The sequence below is a fragment of the Chenopodium album genome, chromosome 14 (genome assembly GCF_948465745.1).
Source record: "Chenopodium album chromosome 14, dcCheAlbu1.1, whole genome shotgun sequence".
NCBI classification, from domain to species: domain Eukaryota; kingdom Viridiplantae; phylum Streptophyta; class Magnoliopsida; order Caryophyllales; family Amaranthaceae; genus Chenopodium; species Chenopodium album.
Genome location: NC_137847.1, coordinates 35,139,675 through 35,160,598, shown reverse-complemented (window position 1 = coordinate 35,160,598; position 20,924 = coordinate 35,139,675).

Genomic DNA, 20,924 nt, shown 5'->3' with positions numbered 1-20,924 from the left:
AGCCTAAGGAAAAAAATCGAAGGTATCTTCGCCTGACCGGGCGAAGGTACACCCGACTGGGCGCGAGAGTTGATGAGTGTCATTTATGGCACTCATTTAGACTCTTTTAGGATGATTTTTAATTGCTTTTATAGCTCTTTTATCTCTTTTTCTTTAGTTTTATGTGTCATTTCTCTAGTTTGTGCTTTTCTTAGTTGTTTTCACTGTTTTCTTGCATTTTTTGGTTTATTTCACCTTTTCTCTTTTATATGTTTGCTTTTCTTTGATTTCAGGAGAAAGGTGATGTCCAAGGATCTCCATGGCTTTTTCTCGTGATTTATAAAGCTCAATATGCAAGTCGGTTTCTCCCTTTTGAAGCTCAAGGGTTGAGGTGTGGAAGCTCCATGTCTTCTAGGCCGCGCTCTCAAGTTGTGTGGGCATCAAAAGTGGTATTGAACCCATTGTGGAGCATTTGGAAACTGCCACCCCTAATGTTCATCAAGTGGAGCGCACAGAAGCATCGATGGACGCACGAGGGAAGGCTTCCTTGCTCACAGATGCGGGCGCGCAAGGTAGGGGTGCGGGCGCGCACGAGTGAGGCTCGACCGCGCAGCCCCCGCTCCTTCGTTTCGTACCCATTTCTCCACTGTCGCACAATATTAGGAGAGGGCACGCCTGTACGGGTTCTTTTTGGACGTCTAAATAACTTCTCCTTTGTTAGTTTACTATATATAGATTTTCTTCCTTTTCAGAGAGAGAGGATGATGAGAAATTAAAAAGAATTAGATTTTTAGAGAGAGAAGCTTAAATTGGTGAAACTTTTGTTCTTAAATTCTAGAGAGAGAAACTTGGTGATTTGATGATTGCTACATTTGATCTTCATTTTCTTTGATATTGATTAAAGTTTTGTTAGAATTTCTTTCTGTTTAATGCAAATTGTGTTTAATTTTTGATATATTGTTGTTGAATTTCTAGTTGATTGTTTGATTTGATTGCTGATATTTTGATTACAATGTTGATGATGAAATTGATGATTTGTTTAGTTTTGTTTTACAATTCTACAATGTGTAGTGATTAGATCCTTTGCTAGGGATGTGGCGAAGCATGTATGAATGATAGAGTATTGCTAATTTGGGGAATTTGATTAATTTGATATTGTGATTAATTGGTTGATAGAAATTGTGCATGTGTTTGATTTGTTGAGGAGTAGCTAACCTTGATTATCAAGCTAGGTTGCATTGTAGTTTTCATTGATACGACACGTTGATTTGGAAGCTACTTTTATTGATTGAACTTGACTAGTTATTTTCCTTTGATAGTCATTCGTAGAGACCACTAGTTTGACACCTAGGAAATAGCTTTTCAAGTGCTTTTGATTGCATTTACTATTTTCCCTCGCATTATTTGATTGATCAACTTCCTATCTAATTAGTACATCATAAATGCTTGTAGATCCTAACTCCCTAGTATCTTTGATATTGATTTCCATTTTTAGAATTTGTCGTGTTGATTTGCTTTCGTTTTACCAAACTGATTATTCAATCTTCAGAATATCTTGACTTAAGACCATAGCATTTGCCTCCATTCCTTTGGTTTCGACTCGGACTTACCCCTTATACTAGGAGTAGGTTTGGTTATAAATTTTGTTTGATTGAAGGAGTTTTAGAATCCAAGGACCTAGAATTTCCCTTCCGTTAAGAGTCGACGGAGCGAAAGGATTATTTTCGCCCGATCTGGGGAACAGGCGCCTGACCGGGCGCGAGAGCATGAATCTGGAGATCTAAATTCCGCCCGATCGGGCGAAGGGTCGCCTAACCGGGCGTGCCTATTTACCAGCCGAGTTCCTCTTCTTTTCTTCTTCTTTTTCTCCTTATTTTCTTTTTCCTCCATACTTTCTCTCTCTAAAACCTCCGAATTCTCTACCTTCTATCTAAGATCTCCTCTCCAATTCTTACCCAAATCCAAATTTTTTTTACATATTCCATCTCCTTTCTTCATCCTCTACACTTCTATACCACTTTTGTTCACTTTTGAACGAATTTTTTCTAAACCCATTTTCAATAATGGGTTCAAAGAGGGAAATAATGCAAGGAGGATGCGGTTCGGATTCAAGCCAGGCTCACAACCCGGAATTGCAGCTTGAATCATGGCCTACTATCCGGATTACACAAGTCAAAGAGATCAGCTCATCAAACTCTACGAGCGTGAGGTAATTCCTTCTCGGTGGTTACACCGAGACACTCTTGAGTCTTTGGGTTTGTTTGAGCAAGTTTAACGATTTATGAATGATATAGGTATGCGGAAATTAATTGATATGCATTATCCAATTTATCGTGAATTGACTTGCGAATTTCTTTCCTCTTTACATGTTGATCAAACAAATAATGGTCCAAATATGTACTTTAGGTTGAACAATAGGAAAATTAGTTTGACTTATGTAGAATTTTGTAAATTGTTTGATCTTGATCCCCATCCCCCTACTACTTGGCATGAAAACTATAAAATGGAAGATATTTATCATTCTTAAACAGGTTTACCTTGCCCGAACTCCCAAGATGCGAGTGCCCGACCCTTTCACCATCTCGTCCCTAAAATCTTCCAAAGATTTTCGGAGACTTGTTTCCTAGCTCGGCATGAACCACATTATACTCAAACAAATGACCTAGCTATCATAAGCCACTATGTTTATAGGTTTGGTAAATTAAACATTGGAAAATACATTATTCACCACCTAGGTAGGCATGCCACCTCTAGTGGTGGCCTGACTAGGACCCCTCCCCAACTAGGAGGCCTCATAACTAGGATAGTGGTGAGAAAGGCCGGGATTAGTGCAGCTAGGAGTGAATGTTTCACTAAATGTGGGGAAGAAACTCTCATGAATATGAGATATCTACAGAGCTTGGATTGGGTTGCACTAGATCTTCAACAAATCCTCCAGTGGTGTATGAGGGTAGGAACGACCCCTTTGCCTTTTTTTCCCTTTCTAACTCTGAGTTTACAGCCTTTCCCCTTGGGCAAGACTCTTATACTTATGATATCTTAGTTGCCGATGCCCAAGGGCAAGCACCACCACCACTACGTGAACCACATCCATATCCCATAGTACCACCATCACCACCTCATGTACCTCAACCACCCCTTAGACAAGATCCCTAGACTATTTGGGATATGCAGAGTATAGGTTAGGCCATATGTTGCATAAAGAGGACCTAGGGAGACCTTAGGAGGATGGTAGGCTCCCTAGACCAGAGACTATGGTATGTTGAGAGAAACTAGGGTAGGGCCCTCTTTCCGATGTACGATGACTATGCTTGTCGGGGTGCTATTCCCGATGATGCTATTTACCCGGACTAGTACCAGCCACCACCCCAAGGATATGTAGATCCCACCTCCCATGGCATTTACACTGATTATTCCTCTTTTGCCGGTTATGGCTAGGATTTTCCTTTTGGGGGCCCGAGGGGGCATGTTGACCCTAATTATTTTGATGGTAGCTCTTCTAGTGGTGTAGGTGGCAGTGGTGGAGGATTCGGAGCAATGGATGATGATGGTGAGGATTTGCCATGCTGGGCTAATTCCCAAGTCAATGATGACATGTCTGATTTTGGCTTGGGGGAGATTTTTGGATGTAGGTATCTTTCTTCATCTCTTTCTTTTATTTTTGGTGTGTTTAGTATAGATTTATTGCTTTCTAGTTTAGATTTATTGCTTTGAAAAAAATTGAAAAATACAAAAAAAGTAGAAAAAAAATACAACAATACGGTCCAATGAATAATAAATCATGCTTTCCTGTACCCCATACATACATAAAATTATTTTGATTCTTGGTATATGATGATGAGTATTATGGATAGGTTAGCCATGATTTGATGTTTGATTTCTTGGATGTCTTAACATGAGTGAATTTTGCCAAACTACTTGTGAATATAGTGCTTGACTAGTTGATTTGGTTAGGAATGTGTGTTAGTTCCTGGTATGTCAATGAATTTGAGTATTGGTTTGCGACTTTGAGTAGTGTTTATATGACTCATTATTATGCACATTGAGGAAGACGAAGGTGTTGTTCTTTTAGGTGGCCTTCAGATGAAAATTAGATACATTTGTTCCCTTCTTGCTACCCATGTTGTTGCCTTGACTTTTTTTTGTTTATTAGCCACATTACAAGCCGATTTTCCCCATTGGTTACTAGTCCCAAGCTTGGCTTGGGGGAGCTATTAGTGAGTGAGGTGAGGGAGTTTGTGGTGTGCGTATTATTTGCACAATTTGGGTGGTATTGAGAAGCTGTTGTTCTTAATTGTGGTTTATTTTTGATGATTTTGAAAGTTGAATTTTTCTTGGAAAAAATAAAGCATGATGTAAAAAAGAGAAGTTCAAGAAAAAAAAGAATAAAAATAAGTGAACTTCAAAAGAAAAAAAAAAGAGCAAAAGAAAGAAAAAAATGAATAATGTTCAAATGTTCTAAGAGAGGGTTCAAAAGAAGAAGAAATATTGAGTTTCAATGAGAAAAAAATTGCAAGTGTTAATTATTTTAAAAGTTTGTTTGGTTTGCTTAAGTTGTTAATTGTTATATTCTTATGAGAGAAGTTGTAAGAGTTGGGAGTTGTTGATTAAATTGGATGTTTGGTGAACTTTTGGTTGAGTTGAGTAGTGTTGGAGGTGGTTTATATGGTCATTATCTATTTTGACCTTGTTCTTGATTACTAGGATTATGGCTCCCTTAAGCATTGCTTTTCTCTCACATTTTTCCAAATATTTCCTACCTTTTTCCCGAGCCTTACATTACAAGCTTTAAAGATTTTCCGACCTTTGTGCATAGAGTTGCGTGAATGTGAAAGTAGTTGCTTAACAATGCAAATAATGACTTGATATATTCCGAGTCGACTATCTAGGTTGAGTGAATGTCTTTCAAACACACGAGTGTTGTGAGTTGGGAGGGCATTGTTCACATAAAGAGGTTAGGATGGAGAATGATTGGGTTTATTTTATATCCGCCACATAAATGAGAGTTGAGTGTGTGAGCACTAGTCTTGAATTCTATATGCTCTTATGGTTTGCTCTATTTGACAATTGTTGGGAAGAATGAGTAGTTAGATGGATTTGATTGGTTGGCTTTGATGCATACTTGTTAGATTTGCCTTGGATTGGTTATACTTGGTTTTGATTGATTTTGGGTGAAGTATGTTTTATTTGTTCACTAATGAGCTCTTTGCTTTGGGACAAGCAAAGGTTTAGCTTGGGGGAGTTTGATATGTCTATTTTATATAGTGATTTACCTCCGTCCCTTGGTCATAATTAGGAGTGGCTCTTTAGAGTCACTTTTATTACTAATATGTGTTTCCTAGTGTTTTCGTAGTTTTGGTATTGTTTTATAGAAAATGGCAGGTTTTGAGCAGTTTCCCGGATTTATTTGGAGCCACTACAAGCATTAGAGAAGCACGACCATCTTTCATAGCCAAGGCCGGTTAGAATCATCAAACCGGTGATTAAGGGCTCGCCATAAAAGAAATAAGACAATGGACCGAGTGATTAAAGCCTCAAGGAGAAGATACAAGTTCGGGCCAAGTTAGTAGCCCAATTGAGAAGTTCAAGGCTTGCCAATGAGCTTGCTCGACCGAATGGAGGCTCGACCGAAGGCGCACTCGGTCGAGCGAGGCAGAAGAAGGAAGGCTCTCTTTGCCCTGTCTCGCGCCCGACCGAGCGCGAGAGAAGCATCCCCAATGAAAAAGGCGAGCCCGGTCAGACGAAGGTCCGCCCGATTGGGCGCGTGTTTTGGAGAAGAGTTTTTCCAACAATTTTACTTAGATTTTAATTAGGATTTTTAAGCTTTGTATAAATACGTTTTGTTTAGTTTTTATACAATTTTCTCTTTTCATTAGCTTAATTCTCATACTTAGTTTTAAGCTTAGATTTCTCTCTTATTTCTCTCTCTACAACTCTTGGTTTATGCAATTCATTATTTCCGTTAATTTTGGTAATAATTTCTTTCTTTTTATTTCCAGTAATTTAATTGCTTTGATTTATCATGTCTTGTTTAAATGCTTTGTTTAGTTTAGATTTTAATATGCGTGTGTAGATTATTTTCTAGGGTTGTGAGGATCCATAAATAATATAAAGGGGTAATTTATTATTGTTGATTATCAATGCTTAATTAATTTCCTATTGATTGATTTGATGTTATGCAATTAGATTAGGCCTGATTTAATTGTATGAGTTATGCAATATTGATTCAAGATTCGAGAGATGAGAATTGATGTTTAGGATTAGTTTTCAATAGGCATATGAAGTTATAAATGGTTAAGTCAAGATTCGAGGGATGCGATTTAATACCAGTAGATTAATCCTGTAATTGTAATAAGTACTAAAAGCCCGTTATAATCTGATTAATTATTGCATTGGTGATTGATTATTATGTTTTACCCTGGAATATTGTTTATTGGTGAACTTGTACCCTAGGCTTTTATTTATTGATTTCACCCTACTTTTATTCTCCTTAGTTTAATTCATCATATCTATAATTTGGTTACTTAATAATTTAGATTATTTTAAATAATTAGGAATTGATTGACTAGTTTCCCTGTGGATTCGACCATACTTTCTTATCTGCTTTAGCTAGAGGACTTATGAATTATTTTTTATTAGGTGATACGACTTTAGCTTGTCACATACAAATGTTGGACGTGTAAAATCAATTTAGTTAATTAAACATGCTTTTGAAAGATACAACTTTAATAAAGCATAATTTATTCAAACTACACATGAATAAAAATTCCACAATCGACATCTTTTAAAGATAGTTCCGAATAGAATAGAACATGGGTCCAAACCTTATTTTTGTAAATTATTTTTCCACCTAAGTGTGCACACCCCCAAGCTAGTAACTCCTTTACATAGTGCTATCAAGGGGAAAGACTATGTAATACTCCGTATTTTTATTATTATTATTATTATTATTATTATATATATATATATATAAATTAATTATTTTATTTATTAAAATAATTTATTTCATTTTAAAAAGAAATTATTTAGTTAAATAAATTATAAGTGTGTAAAAATAAAATGTATCATGAATTGAGGTAACAAAAGTATTTTTAATTGGGTTTATCCTATTTAAAGGAGTGGACCAACTTATTGGGAATTTAGGGGCCCAATAAGTTGGCCCAAAGGGAGAATTTGTAAGTGAGTAGGAATTAGTAATGACAAATTTGTAAATATGAGTTTTGTTTTTAAAAGGAGAGGATAAATACTTTAAAACCACTAGATTTTTCCACACAAGTTCATAATTGTCAGATTTCACAAAAATTCTAAGGTTTTCTCTTTATTTTCTCTCTATTCTTTTTCCCTTATTTTTCTTTTCTTTTTTCTCTTCTTTTTCCCCTAAAATCCCACGCACTCTCCTCTCTCTTTCTTCCTCCCCTTGCGCGGCTAGCTCACCGGCGTCACCACCACCACCGGCGGCGGCAGCAACAGCACCGACAGCTTAGCTAGCCGGCGCCTCTCTCTTCCCTCTCTTTCCTCTTTCAGTTTGTGTATAAAAAAAAAACTTCTTTAATCCTAAAATTAATTATATTGGTTTATTGTTTTAAAGGCATGATTTTTATTATATTTTGGTGTTGATTTTGTGATTTTGATATTGCTAATTTATTCATATAAATTAAAGATTTTTATTTAATTAAAAGCCCCAAAATAGAAACCCTAGAAATTGTGAATTTTGTATAATTGGTTAGGGATTGAGGCTAGGTCATTGTTCTTGATTAATTCATAGTCTAATCATGTTTTTGATGAGTTTAAAGCCTTCAATTTAATGCTGGAATTTATTTACACACAGTACTTTTTATTTATTAAGTTAGGGTTTGATTACCCATAAAAGGGAAAAAGTTTTTAATGATTTATATATGATTTTAGTCTAAAAGTGATGTTTTATACTAAATAAGTATGCTGAAATTTTATTTAAGTCATGAAAATCAAGTCTTTTTGAAAGGATTTAAAGTACCTACTTAATGAAAAGGTTTTATGCCTTTTATGACATTAAAAGGGGTTAATTAGTATGGTTTAAATAGTATTATAGTTACTGGAAATTTGTCAGAATAGTGGATTAATTATAGTTATGTATTTTTAATTGTAGGAAGTATTGAGCTAAGTGATTTCTTGCAAGTGTGGCCGAGTTTAGGCGTTATTCAAGATACGTATGTGTACAAGAATATTTGTGTATGCGTAGTATCATGCTAGGATTGTGAATTGTGATTGAAGTGATGAATTAGTAGCATGTTTGGTTGATTATATGATTGGAATTGATGTTGGTTGAACATGAATTATTATGCAAGCATGTGAATATGATATTTGAAGCATGATACAAGTTGAATATACGTGAATCATGGAAGTATGTTTTATTTTTTAGTATCAAGGAAGCTTGAAAATAATAAGCAAGGCTTATATATGTTTAACAGAGCTATAAATAGAATTATTGAACATGATTCATAAATCTTATTCTCACCCATTTATTATTGGTGTTGAGTTAAGGAAATTAGTTTATCTATTTGCTCACTCAAGTAAGTTAAGATTGAGTCAAGAAAGTTTATTAGTGCATTCTATGCACCAAGGTAGTAATCGTGCAATTTTATGCACAAAACTAGGCAAGTAACCTTGATTAAAATAAATAGTATGTACTCACTAATTAATTCAAGAATTAATTGGAAGTATGTGCTGATTATTATTATGTTTATTCTTGATTAATTGGTTGGAGTCTTCACATATCACTACCACAAAACCCGCTTAAACTCGACACTTTTTTCCTTAATTTTCAACGCCAAAAAGCGTGAAAAATTAATTCTCGACGCTTTGGAAAAGCGTCGAGATTTTGGCCGTCGAGAATTCTCGACGCTGTAAGGCGTCAATAATGTCGACACTTTTCCCCGTATAAATATATTTTTGATGTTGTAAAGCGTCGAGATCCTCGACACTTTTACCCATCGAAGTATTTGTTTGTCGACACAGTTTAATGTAGGCAATTTAATTGTCGGCAAAAGTTTATGACACTAAAAAGTGTCGAGGTGAAATGGGAATATTTCAAGTTAAGGAATATTTATGACACTATAATTAATATTGCTAGTTATGAGTCAAAGGTAAGTGTAGGGAATATTTCAAGCATTAACCCCAAGCTTGAACCCCAATGTGATCATACACTTAAGGATGGTGGCGTCCAAAGGGAAGGAAGCTAGAGCAAAAGAGTAGCCAACAAGTTTTAGGAACTTGTAAACTGTTCACAAGGTGAAGATTACACCCCTTAACGATCCATGAGACCATCAACTCCAAAAGGTCTTGAACCAAATAGGGTTCGGGGATGAAGGTACAAATCCAACCTAAAAGAGATTGAACATGCCCTAAATAGGCCTCTACTTCATTCTTCTCGTATTCATGTGCGCTTTCTGACTAACATGCAAACAATAGGTTAACCCTAACCCTGTTTATCTATGTTGGTTGAATTTAATGCACAAATTAAACTATTATTGGCGATCACTTGAACTATAACCATATTAGCCCAAACAAGATTATTAATTATCTTATTAAGCGTGATTACAAGTACAAATTCCCTTTAAACATGCATAAAAGGCGTGATCAAGCAATAACAATAAATAAACATCAAGCAACATAATAACAATCATAATAATAACCATGTTAAAGCACAATAATAGCAAGATCCTAGGCATGATACTAACAAGATTAATAACAAACTCTAGCATGTCACTAAGCAATAAAGATCAAAGCTTTAGCCCTAACATGATACTAACATGATATTAGAAAAGAAATAGGAAGCATCATAGAAATCATAATTGATATAAGAAACTTATTCATTACCCTAGACATGATACTAGGGAGCAATAAAACATCCTAACATGATACTAGGAATAATAATCTAAGCATGATTTCTATATCATAATATCAATTAAACAATTAAAGTACTTACTTGGATGCCTCGTATCTCTTTCTAATAACAAAATACACGCGTTAGTAACTTTAAGGAAAATATAAAATCAAACAATTAAATTAAATAATTGAAATAGAGATTTGGGACCAAACCCTCAGAAATTATAACCTTTCACGTCTAGGGCGAAGGCAACTTCGAACTTTGCTAGGTGTTTCTAGATCTCGTGAATGCGGAATTTTGTAAGAGGGAAGGTTTAGAAAAAGAGAGAGAGAAAGCTTCCTAGCTTTAGAGAGAGGGATGATGATTGTTGATTGTAGATGATTAAAAACGGAGGTTTAGGACCCTATTTATAAGAAAACAGTCCGGAAATAGGTAGAATTTGATAAGCAAAACCGATCTTGTCGTCTGGCGACAGCCTGGATTTCTACGCGCTTTCAATACGGAGTCCACATATGAATCAAAATCGATTTGTAAAGTCCGTATGAAAACTGAAATCGTATTTTTCATTAAATAATATTTTATTCCAAATAAAATTTTATCAAAATATAATTATTAATTCTAATTCTATTAGGATTAAAGAGAACCTTCTAAAGAATTCTAGAAGACTATAATCAATTCTAATAACTTTAGAAATAACAATGAACATTGGGCCCTCCCCTAGATCATTGGGCCGCATGTAAAGATCAAACCGGGCCCAGTTTAGTATTTTGGCAATAACTTCCTCATTATTCATCGTAATTGGGCTTATAATATATTGTTGGAAAGCTCTTTGCAAGCCCCATCCAAATACACTATTATTGGAACCTTGTCGTGGACCAAACTAAACTGGATTGGCTGTTTTCATAAAATAGAGTTGTTTTCGAAAACAGAAAGAAAGAATTTAATAAAAACATCCTCATCACTAGACTTTCCACACTTTCACTTCACTCGATAATCATTCGACACAAAAGGTATTCATCACTGGGTTTGGTTTTGGGGAGACACATTTGGGTGTCTACAGTAAGTTGTCTGTAATTGTATGACAAGCATGTTTTATTACTATTCTTATTGATAGGATATACATGTTAGTGTGGTGCATATGGAATCAACTTTTGCTGATTCGTGCTTTTGTATTTGTGTTTGGCTTTCCTTTGATTAGCCCTACTATGACCCATTTATATGGTGAGTAGAGGGTTGAAATAAAGGGAAAGTGACAGGTATTTGAAGCATGAAGAGCATGATGGGAATGAGTGCCGAGAGTTACTTGTTATGCTTTCCTAGTTTATGTTTTGAATTATTTTATTATGGACTAACCTTTATGTGTTATTTAAAGTTGGATTTTTGAAAGGGCCATGTTTGGAATGGTTCCAACTTGTGATTGAATTATTTTATTTCGTTTTGAGGTTGTGAACTCAAATTTTATTTCAAAAGTTGGTTTTTAATTTAGACTTCCGCTATGTGACTTTGAAAAATAGCCTTAGCTGTTATTACGGTGGCGGTAATATTTTGGATATTTCCTTAAAATGGTTTTAAATATAATAAAAAGAGTGATTTAAAATAAGGGAATTTTCGGGGTATTACAAAGTGGTATCTGGGAGCTTTGGTTGGATTTTTATTACCACTAAAGCTAAAATGTTTTTTTTTAGATACCTATATATTTTTAAAAGCTTGGCCAAGTGCTTATTCTAACAAGCTTGAAATTATTTTATAAAGTACAAATTTTTTTTTTTTTAATTTAGGGGGTCCGAAATTTTTTTTTAAGGAGGACCGAATTTTTTTTTCAAAAGGTCCAAATTTAATTTATTTTCTCAAATAAATATTTTTGAAAATGTTTTCGAATTTAAATTAAATTATGTGCAGGTATGCGAGGGAATTAAGGTATGTAATTATGTTTTAATCGCTTTTAAATCATGTGGTGAGATTTAGTCAAGAAAGAATGGGCATATAGGCTAGAATTGTATGTCTTCCTATGTGTATATTTTATTTGTATGAGGTGTTCAAGCATGTTGAATGATAATATGTATTTATGTGAAAGCATGTTTATGTGTGGTGACAGAAATTGTAAGATTGAACACCAAACTTAAATTTTTTGAAGAACTGTTTACTTGATTAAATAAAGAATTTCCTTTACAGAATCATAACCTGAAATACCTTGCAGGATGTTTGATTTGCTTAGTAGATTTTCCTCCATGGGTACTCTGGTCAAGAAAAGCTATGAGCATGTTTGGGATTATATTCGCAGAATTTGATTTTATTGTACCTATAGATTTGATGTGTTTGGGGAGCGTCACGTAGACCAACCTGATTATGTCTCAGCCATGACTGTTCACTGTTTACCTAATTATCCACCTTATGAGGCTATTAAGAGTCGATTTTGTGATTTCCACTTGCCTAATGGTGTAGCTAACTATACTAAGTATAAAAATACTAATGGTTAGTGGGGAGCAGATTGGAGATATTTATATCGTTACATTGCTCATAAGGAATTTATTCATTTTAACCCTCAATATGCTTCTCAACCTCCTTCGTGCCATAACTTTGGTGATCCAATTCCACACCAATATGCGCCCTATTACTCTTCAGAAAATGATGACCCCATGTATGAGTCAGAACCTGAGCAGAGTTATAAGAACCAAAGCGAACCTATGGAGCAGGATAGTGAGTATGAAGATTCTTCTTGTGAATTATTTCTGATCCAAATCCTCCAAGTCCTCCAGTGATTGTCAACTTAGAAACCGATGAGTCTGAGGAAGACCCAAAGGAAGATGATGATGATGATGGCAATGATGGTGACAATGAGAGTGATCCTGAGTATAATCCAAAGCAGTACAAAGAGATCAAAGACAAGATTGACAATGTCAATATTTGAAGATTATAGATTAACTTTTCTTTAGCCTTTTGAGATTTATTCTTTATTCATAGTTATAGTTTAATAAAGTTGTGTGAGTAATAAGTAGCAAAGCTACAATTGGGATATTTCAAACATTTTTTTTTTCAAGTTTCAATAAAAGTATTATGATTTCTTTTCAATCATTCCTTTCTCTTTATATAAGCTTATCAAACACTAAATTTTTATTTATTGCTTTCTGTAAATAGTACCAAGGGAAATGACTTAAAAATATTTTTGTGATATGCTTATTTAAGTGAAATGCTTGCATGACAACCAATATAGTGTGTTGAATTATTAGTAGGAGAATTGAGCAGTTGCTTCTATTATAATTCAAAATGACTTCTTGTATGCTTGAATTCAAGTAGTATATCTAGTAATTGCTTAGCTTCAAGAGAGTTGTGACCTACCTAATAGTAGTCATTTCTTTATTAAGAGATCTAGAATGGCAGGAAGAAACAACAATAACAATGATCTGAATGAGGTAGTAAGGCATTTAGCTGTTGTAGCTCAATAGTTAGCTAAAAGGAATAACAATAATAATCCAGACCCTGCTAGGGAGTTATTTAAGAAGATAGCCTAAAGCAAACCTCCTACCTATCAGAGAGAACCTGACCCAACTGTCCTTGAGAACTGGTTGACAGAGTTTGATAAATTATTTATGGCAGTAGCATGTCCTAATGAGTCCAAAGTGAGTAGTGTAGCTTACTACCTAAGGGGTGAGGCAGATTTATGGTGGCAGCAGAATGAGCAAACTGTGAGAGCTTTATCTAACTTTGGATGGAATGTGTTCAAGGAGCAAGTGAGGGATAAGTTTTACCCTATGGTCTTGCAAAATCTAATGAGTTCTTGGAACTTAAGATGGGGAATATGTCGGTGACTGAGTATTACACTAAATTTATCGAGTTATCTAGATTTGCTGAGGATATTATGGCTACCGACAAGCAGAAAGCTAGAAGGTTTAAGAGAGGATTGCCTCTTTCTCTTCAAGGGAAGTTTTCAGGACAAGTGTTTGACAATTTAGACGAGTTATATGGTAGGGCAGCACATTTACATGCATTAGAGTTGAAGGAGAAAGATAAAAAGGCCGAGTTAGAAGCTAAGGAGAAAAGAAAGGAGCCTATGACTAATTCTGAAACATTTGGGAATCAGAATAATTTTAAGAAGCAGAAGTTTAATAACCACCAAGGTAATAACTTCCAGAACAATAGGAAAAACCAAGGTGGGCGAAATTTTCTTAAGGGAAATAGGAACCAACCTGGAGATCGTAACCAAAGTGTATACTACTGTAAGAGATGTTCCAACAACCACCCAGGGAGAGACTGTGAGGGTAACCTGGTCACTTGTAACCTGTGAAACAGGCAAGGGCATATGAATGTTTTTCTAAGAACAAGGGATTCTAGGGAAACAATCAACCTAGGGGTAATGGACAAAACTGAAATTAGCAGAAAGAGCTCTCAGGGTAATATTGGAATAAAAATAGTATTATTGGGAAGTTTTCGCCAAATAGGAGTTTAAGGTAGTAAACTAACCGAAGTGGTTAGATCGATGTTTCTTAGTTTGATATGAGGAGCTCTTGATTTCATTAAGGGATTAATAGATCTGTAAGTATTGGGATTATTTGGACTAAAAGTTGAGTTTTTTTTTTACTCTATGGTGCCATCCTGTATAGTTTGTTGCGAAATTAAAGTATATCACCTGCGGAGATGAATGAACTGAAGAACCAACTGCAAGATTTGTTGGAAAAAGGATATATTCGTCCAAGTGCATCACCATGGGGAGCACTTGTATTGTTTGTGAAGAAGAAGGATGGTAGCATGAGGCTATGCATCGATTATTGGGAGTTGAACAAGGTAACGATCAAGAACAAATACCCTTTGCCTAGGAAAATGACTTGTTTGACCAATTGAAAGGTGCGACAATATTTTCTAAGATTGATCTAAGATCAGGGTATCATCAACTGCGAATAATTGCGGAAGAGGACATTTGAAAAACGACATTTAGGGCAAGATATGGACACTATGAGTTTACAGTAATGCCTTTTTGGTTAACGAATGCACTTGCAATATTTATGGACTTGATGAATCGAGTGTTTCAACCATTCTTAGATTAATTTGTGGTAGTATTTATTAATAATATTTTGGTTTATTCCAAATATAAAGAGGACCATGTAGCACATCTATGGTCGGTCTTAGCTACTTTATGGACGAACAGGTTGTATGCCAAATTCTCGAAGTGTGAGTTTTTGTTAAAGAAGGTAGCATTTTTGAGACATTTTATATCCAAGGATGGAGTGGAGGTAGATCTTGCAAGGATTGAAGCAGTAAAAGAGTGGCCTACAGCTAGGAATGTGTTAGATATTCGAAGATTTCTCGGTTTAGCAGGATATTATAGGCAATTCGTGAAGGATTTCTCGAAAATAGCTAAACCTATGACTTCGTTAATGAAGAAAGAAACTAAGTTCATTTGGTGTGATAAGTGTGAGAAATTATTTCAAGCTTTTAAAAAGAGTTTGACAACGGCACCTGTGTTGACCTTGCCTGATGGAAGTGGTTCTTATGATGTATATAGTGATGCATTTAAGAATGGGCTTAGATGTGTTTTGATGCAACATGGAAAGGTGATTGCGTATGCATCAAAGCAATTGAAGAAACATGAGGTTAATTACCCTACTCATGATTTAGAACTTGCTGTTGTACTGTTTGCATTGAAAATATGGAGACACTATTTATATGGAGTGAAATGTAGGATATTTACAGATCATAAAAGTTTGAAATACCTTTTCACACAATCAACCTTGAACATGAGGCAACGTAGATGGATAGAATTCTTCAATGATTATGAATTAGATATCCAATACCATGAGGGTAAAGCAAATGTAGTTGTAGATGCTTTAAGTCACAAAGAAACTCATGGGCTGAATGCTTTGGTTGTAGGAGACGAACTGTGTAGAGAAATTAGTAAGTTAAACCTCGAGGTAGTACCACATGGAACGTTGGAAGAGATGAATAGTAATTTGAGTATCAAACCAACGATATTTGATGAGATTAAGGAGAATCAAGTAGGGGATTTGAAATTAAATCGCATAAGGGAGAAGATTAAGCAAGGAAAGCGATTGATTTCAAAATCCATGATGATGGAAGTATTAGATTTTAACGGGAGGTGGTGTGTACCACAGAAATGTGAGCAGTTAAAGAAAAAGCTGATGGAAGTGGGACATAATACACCATATTCAATACATCTAGGAGGGGATAAGCTTTACAAAGACTTGAAAAAGGTATATTGGTGGCCTAAGATGAAGAAGGAAGTAATAGAATTTGTAGCTAAGTGCTTAACTTGTCAGAAAGTTAAGATAGAGCTTAAGAGACCTTAGGGAATAGTACAACCACTCGAGATCCCGGCTTGGAAGTGGGATTGTATCTCGATGGATTTTGTCACTAGTTTACCTAAATCTAGGAATGAGAGTGATACCCTTTGGGTTGTAGTGGATAAACTTACCAAATCAACATTGTTTATACCAATGAAGGAGACCTGGAAAATGGAACAACTTGCAAAGGCTTACATTAAAAATGTTGTGAGGCTACATGGATTTCCTAATGATATTTTTTCTGATAAGGATTCTAGGTTTCTTTCGAAATTCTAGAAAAGCGTCCAGGAAAACTTTGGTACGACATTGAAGATGAGTACAACATTTTACCCTGGAACGGATGGGCAATCTGAGAGAACTATCCAAACCTTAGAGGATATGCTACGATCTTGTGTGTTATACTACTTAGGTGGATGGGAAGATAGCTTAGACTTGGTAGAACTCTCTTACAATAATAGTTTTCATGCAAGCATTGGTATGGCATCGTTTGAGGCCTTGTATGGAAGGAAGTGTGTAAGTCCACTATGTTGGAGTGACATTAGTGAGACAATAATTCTAGGTACTCAATTGATAGAAGAAACAACAAAGCAAGTGAGATAAATACAAGCTAAGATCCAAGCTGCCCTGGATCGACAAAAGAGTTACGCAGATTTAAAGCGTAGAGAAGAAAAGTTCAAAATTGGTGATAAAGTTTTACTTAAAGTTTCACTAATGAAGGGAGTTGTGAGATTTGGAAAGAAAGGAAAGTTGAGCCCAAAGTACATTGGACCATATGAAATTTTGCAACGAATAGGAAAAGTTGCCTATAGGTTAGCATTACCTATGGACATTAGCAAAGTGCACGATGTGTTCCATGTTTCTCAATTGAAAAGGTATATCCCAAACAAGTTGCATGTCCTTCATCCTGAGACTATAGAACTGGATTAAAGCCTAACCTATGAAGAAAAACCTGTAAAGATCCTTGACTGTAAAATGCGTAGTACATGCAAGAAAGATGTCAAGATAGTACAGGTTTTGTGGTCAAACACAGAGACTAAGGAAGCGACTTGGGTAGCCGAGGATGAGATGACAAAGAAGTACCCTGAATTGTTTGAGGTTAGTTGAGTTACGGGGACATAACTTGTTTTCTTTAAGGGGGGTAGAATGCGGTAGAATTTCACGCTTTTTACCTTATTTTCAAGCATTTTTGTGCATTTTTAGTATATTTTACACAATTTTATGCAAAGTCTAAAAAGAAAAAGTTTAAGAAAGGTTACAAAAATTACAGCAACTATAAGTCTTAAGAAAAGTTTTTATTAAGTGGGTAAAAAGTATGATTTTAAATAAGTTTTGAACACAGTTTTTTGGTTTTCGTGCTCAAGTTTCGAGGATGAAACTTCTTATAAGGGGGTAGACTGTAATACTCCGTATTTTTATTATATTTATAAATATATATATATATATATAAATTAATTATTTTATTTATTTTATTTATTAAAATGATTTATTTCATTTAAAAAAGAAATTATTTATTTAAATAAATTATAAGTGTGGGTAAATAAAATGTATCATGAATTGAGGCAACAAAAGTATTTTTAATTGGGTCAATCCTATTTAAAGGAGTGGACCAACTTATTGGGAATTTAGGGGCCTAATAAGTTGGCACAAAGGGAGAATTTGTAAGTGAGTAGGAATTAGTAATGACAAATTTGTAAATATGAGTTTTATTTTTAAAAGGAGAGTATAAATACTTTAAAACCTCAAGATTTGTCCACACTATGTCATAATTGTCAGATTTCAAAAAAATTCAAAGGTTTTCTCTTTATTTTCTCTCTCTTCTTTTTCCCTTATTTTTCTTTTCTTTTTTCTGTTCTTTTTCCCCTAAAATCCCACGCACTCTCCTCTTTCTTTCTTCCTCCCCTTGCGCGGCTAGCTCACTGGCGTCACCACCACCACCGGCGGCGGCAGCAACAGAACCAGCAGCGACAGCAGCGTCGGTAGCCCAGCCAGCCTGCGCCTCTCTCCTCCCTCTCTCTCCTCTTTCGGTTTGTGTATAAAAAAAACTTCTTTAATCCTAAAATTAATTCTATTAATTTATTGTTTTAAAGACATGATTATTTTTATGCTTTGGTGTTGATTTTGGGATTTTGATGTTGCTAATTTTTTAATATAAATTTCAGATTTTTATTTAATTAAAAACCCCAAAATATAAACCGTAGAAATTGGGGATTTTGTATCATTGGTTAGAGATTGAGGCTAGGTTGTTGTTCCTGATTAATTCATGTTCTAATCATGTTTTTGATGAGTTTAAAGCCTTTAATTTAATGCTGGAGTTTATTTACAGACACTACTTTTTATTTAATGAGTTAGGGTTTGATTAACCATAAAAGGGAAAAAGGTTTTAATGATTTATATATGATTTCCTAGTCTAAAAGTGATGTTTTATACTAAATAAGTATGCTGAAATTTTATTTAAGTCGTGAAAATCAAGTCTTTTTGAAAGGATTTAAAGTACCTACTTAAAGAAAAGGATTTATGCCTTTTATGTCATTAAAAGGGGTTAATTAGTATGGTTTAAATATTATTATGGTTGCTGGAAATTTGTGAGAATAGTGGATTAATTATAGTTATGTAATTTTAATTGTAGGAAGTTTCGAGCTAGGTGATTTCTAGCAAGTATGGTCGAGTTTACGCGTTATTCAAGGTACGTATGTGCAAAAGAGTATTTGTGTATGCATAGTATCATGCTAGGATTGTGAATTGTGATTGAAGTGATGAATTATTGGTAGCATGTTTGGTTAATTATATGCTTGGAATTGATGTTCGTTTAACAAGAATTATTATGCAAGCATGAGAATATGATATTTGAAGCATGATAGAAGTTGAATATACGTGAATCATGGAAGTATGTTTTATTTTTGAGTATCAAGGAAGCTTGAAGATAATTAGCAAGGTTTATATATGTTTAAAAGAACTATAATTAGAAATTATTGAACATGATTCATGAATCTTATTCTCACCCATTTATTATTGGTGTTGAGTTAAGGAAGTTAGTTTATTTATTTGCTCACTCAAGTAAGTTGAGATTGAGTCAAGAAAGTTTATTAGTGCATTCTATGCACCAAGGTAGTAATCGTGCAATTTTGTGCACATAACTAAGCAAGGAGCCTTAATTAAAAAAAAATAGTATGTGCTCACTAATTAATTCAAGAATTAATTGGAAGTACGTGTTGATTATTATTATGTTTATTCTTGATTGATTGGTTTGAGTCTTCACATGTTAAATTGATAAATCAAGTAAATTGTAAGAGGATAAGAACCAAAACTCTTGGAACGTATACACCTTGAGTATGAACATATGGGGGGAGTTATGGGGTTTTATATTTAACCATAGCTTTTTCAGGGGTACAGGACGCTGTAGTTTCTTTTATTATTATTTATGCGCTGGAATTCCGTCACCAAGGTGTGACATAGTAGGTGCCAATTGGGGTAGCTCCCTGGTTGGAAGCTCTACTTTAATGGGCTATATTTTAAGGAAAGAAACCCGTTCGTTGCATAATCCAAAGCTATTAATTAAATAATTAATATTGCTAGTTATGAGTCAAAGGTAAGTTGACTGTAATTGTATGGCAATCTTGTTTTATTACTATTCTTATTGATAGGATATTCATGTTAGTGTGGTGCATTTGTACTCAGCTTTTGCTGATTCGTACTTTTGTGTTTGTATTTGGCTTTCCTTTGGTTGGCCCTACTATGACCCATTTATATGGTGAGTAGAGGGTTGAAATAAAGGGAAAGTGACGGGTACTTGAAGCATGAAGAGCATGGTGGGAATGAGTACTGAGAGTCACTTATTATGCTTTCCTAGTTTTATGTTTTGAATTATTTTATTATGGACTAGCCTTTATGTGTTATTTAAAGTTGGATTTTTCAAAGGCCCATGTTTAGAATGGTTCCAACTTGTGATTTAATTATTTTATTTCGTTTTGAGGTTATGAACTCAAGTTTTATTTTAAAAGTTGGTTTTTGATTTAGACTTCCACTGTGTGACTTTGAAAAATAGCCTTAGCCGTTATCATGGTGGCGGTAATATTTTGGATATTTCCTTAAAATATTTTTAAATAGAATAAAAAGAGTAATTTAAAATAAGGGAATTTCCGGGGTATTACAAACTAGGTCAACCCATAGTCTTCAATTATATCTCTACATAAGGGGAGTCTTAAATCCAAATATCTAATAAATAATTCCGATAAGTAAACTTCCAATGTCCCATACTCGGGATAATTTAAACAATAAAACTTTCTTTTTAAACATCTTGAATATCACTACAAGTTTGTAATCAACCATTTAAAATATTTAGACATTTATGATCAAACAACTAAAACATGTTTCACCAAAATATATATTTAATAATAATTCAAATACGATTCGAAATCACTTAACATGTAAATTATGTTGTATAAAAGTCACTTTATAAAAGGTCTAGCCATGTGTACGTTCCTTGATCTTTTCAAAACAAACACGGGGTTCCTAGTTACGAACCAAAAATTCCTCCTACAACAAACCAATAATCCTAATTAAATACTTTTTAACACATAGACAAAAGGACTTAGAATACCTACTTAACTAGTTGTGCATGAACGATTGATTATTTTAACCTTTTTATAAATTTAATAATTGCTTTTATAAATCAATCTTTAATAATAATAATAATAATAATAATAATAATAATAATAATAATAATAATAATAATAATAATAATAATGATGATGATGTTAGTGCGTGTAAGTAGTAGTAGTAGCAGCAGC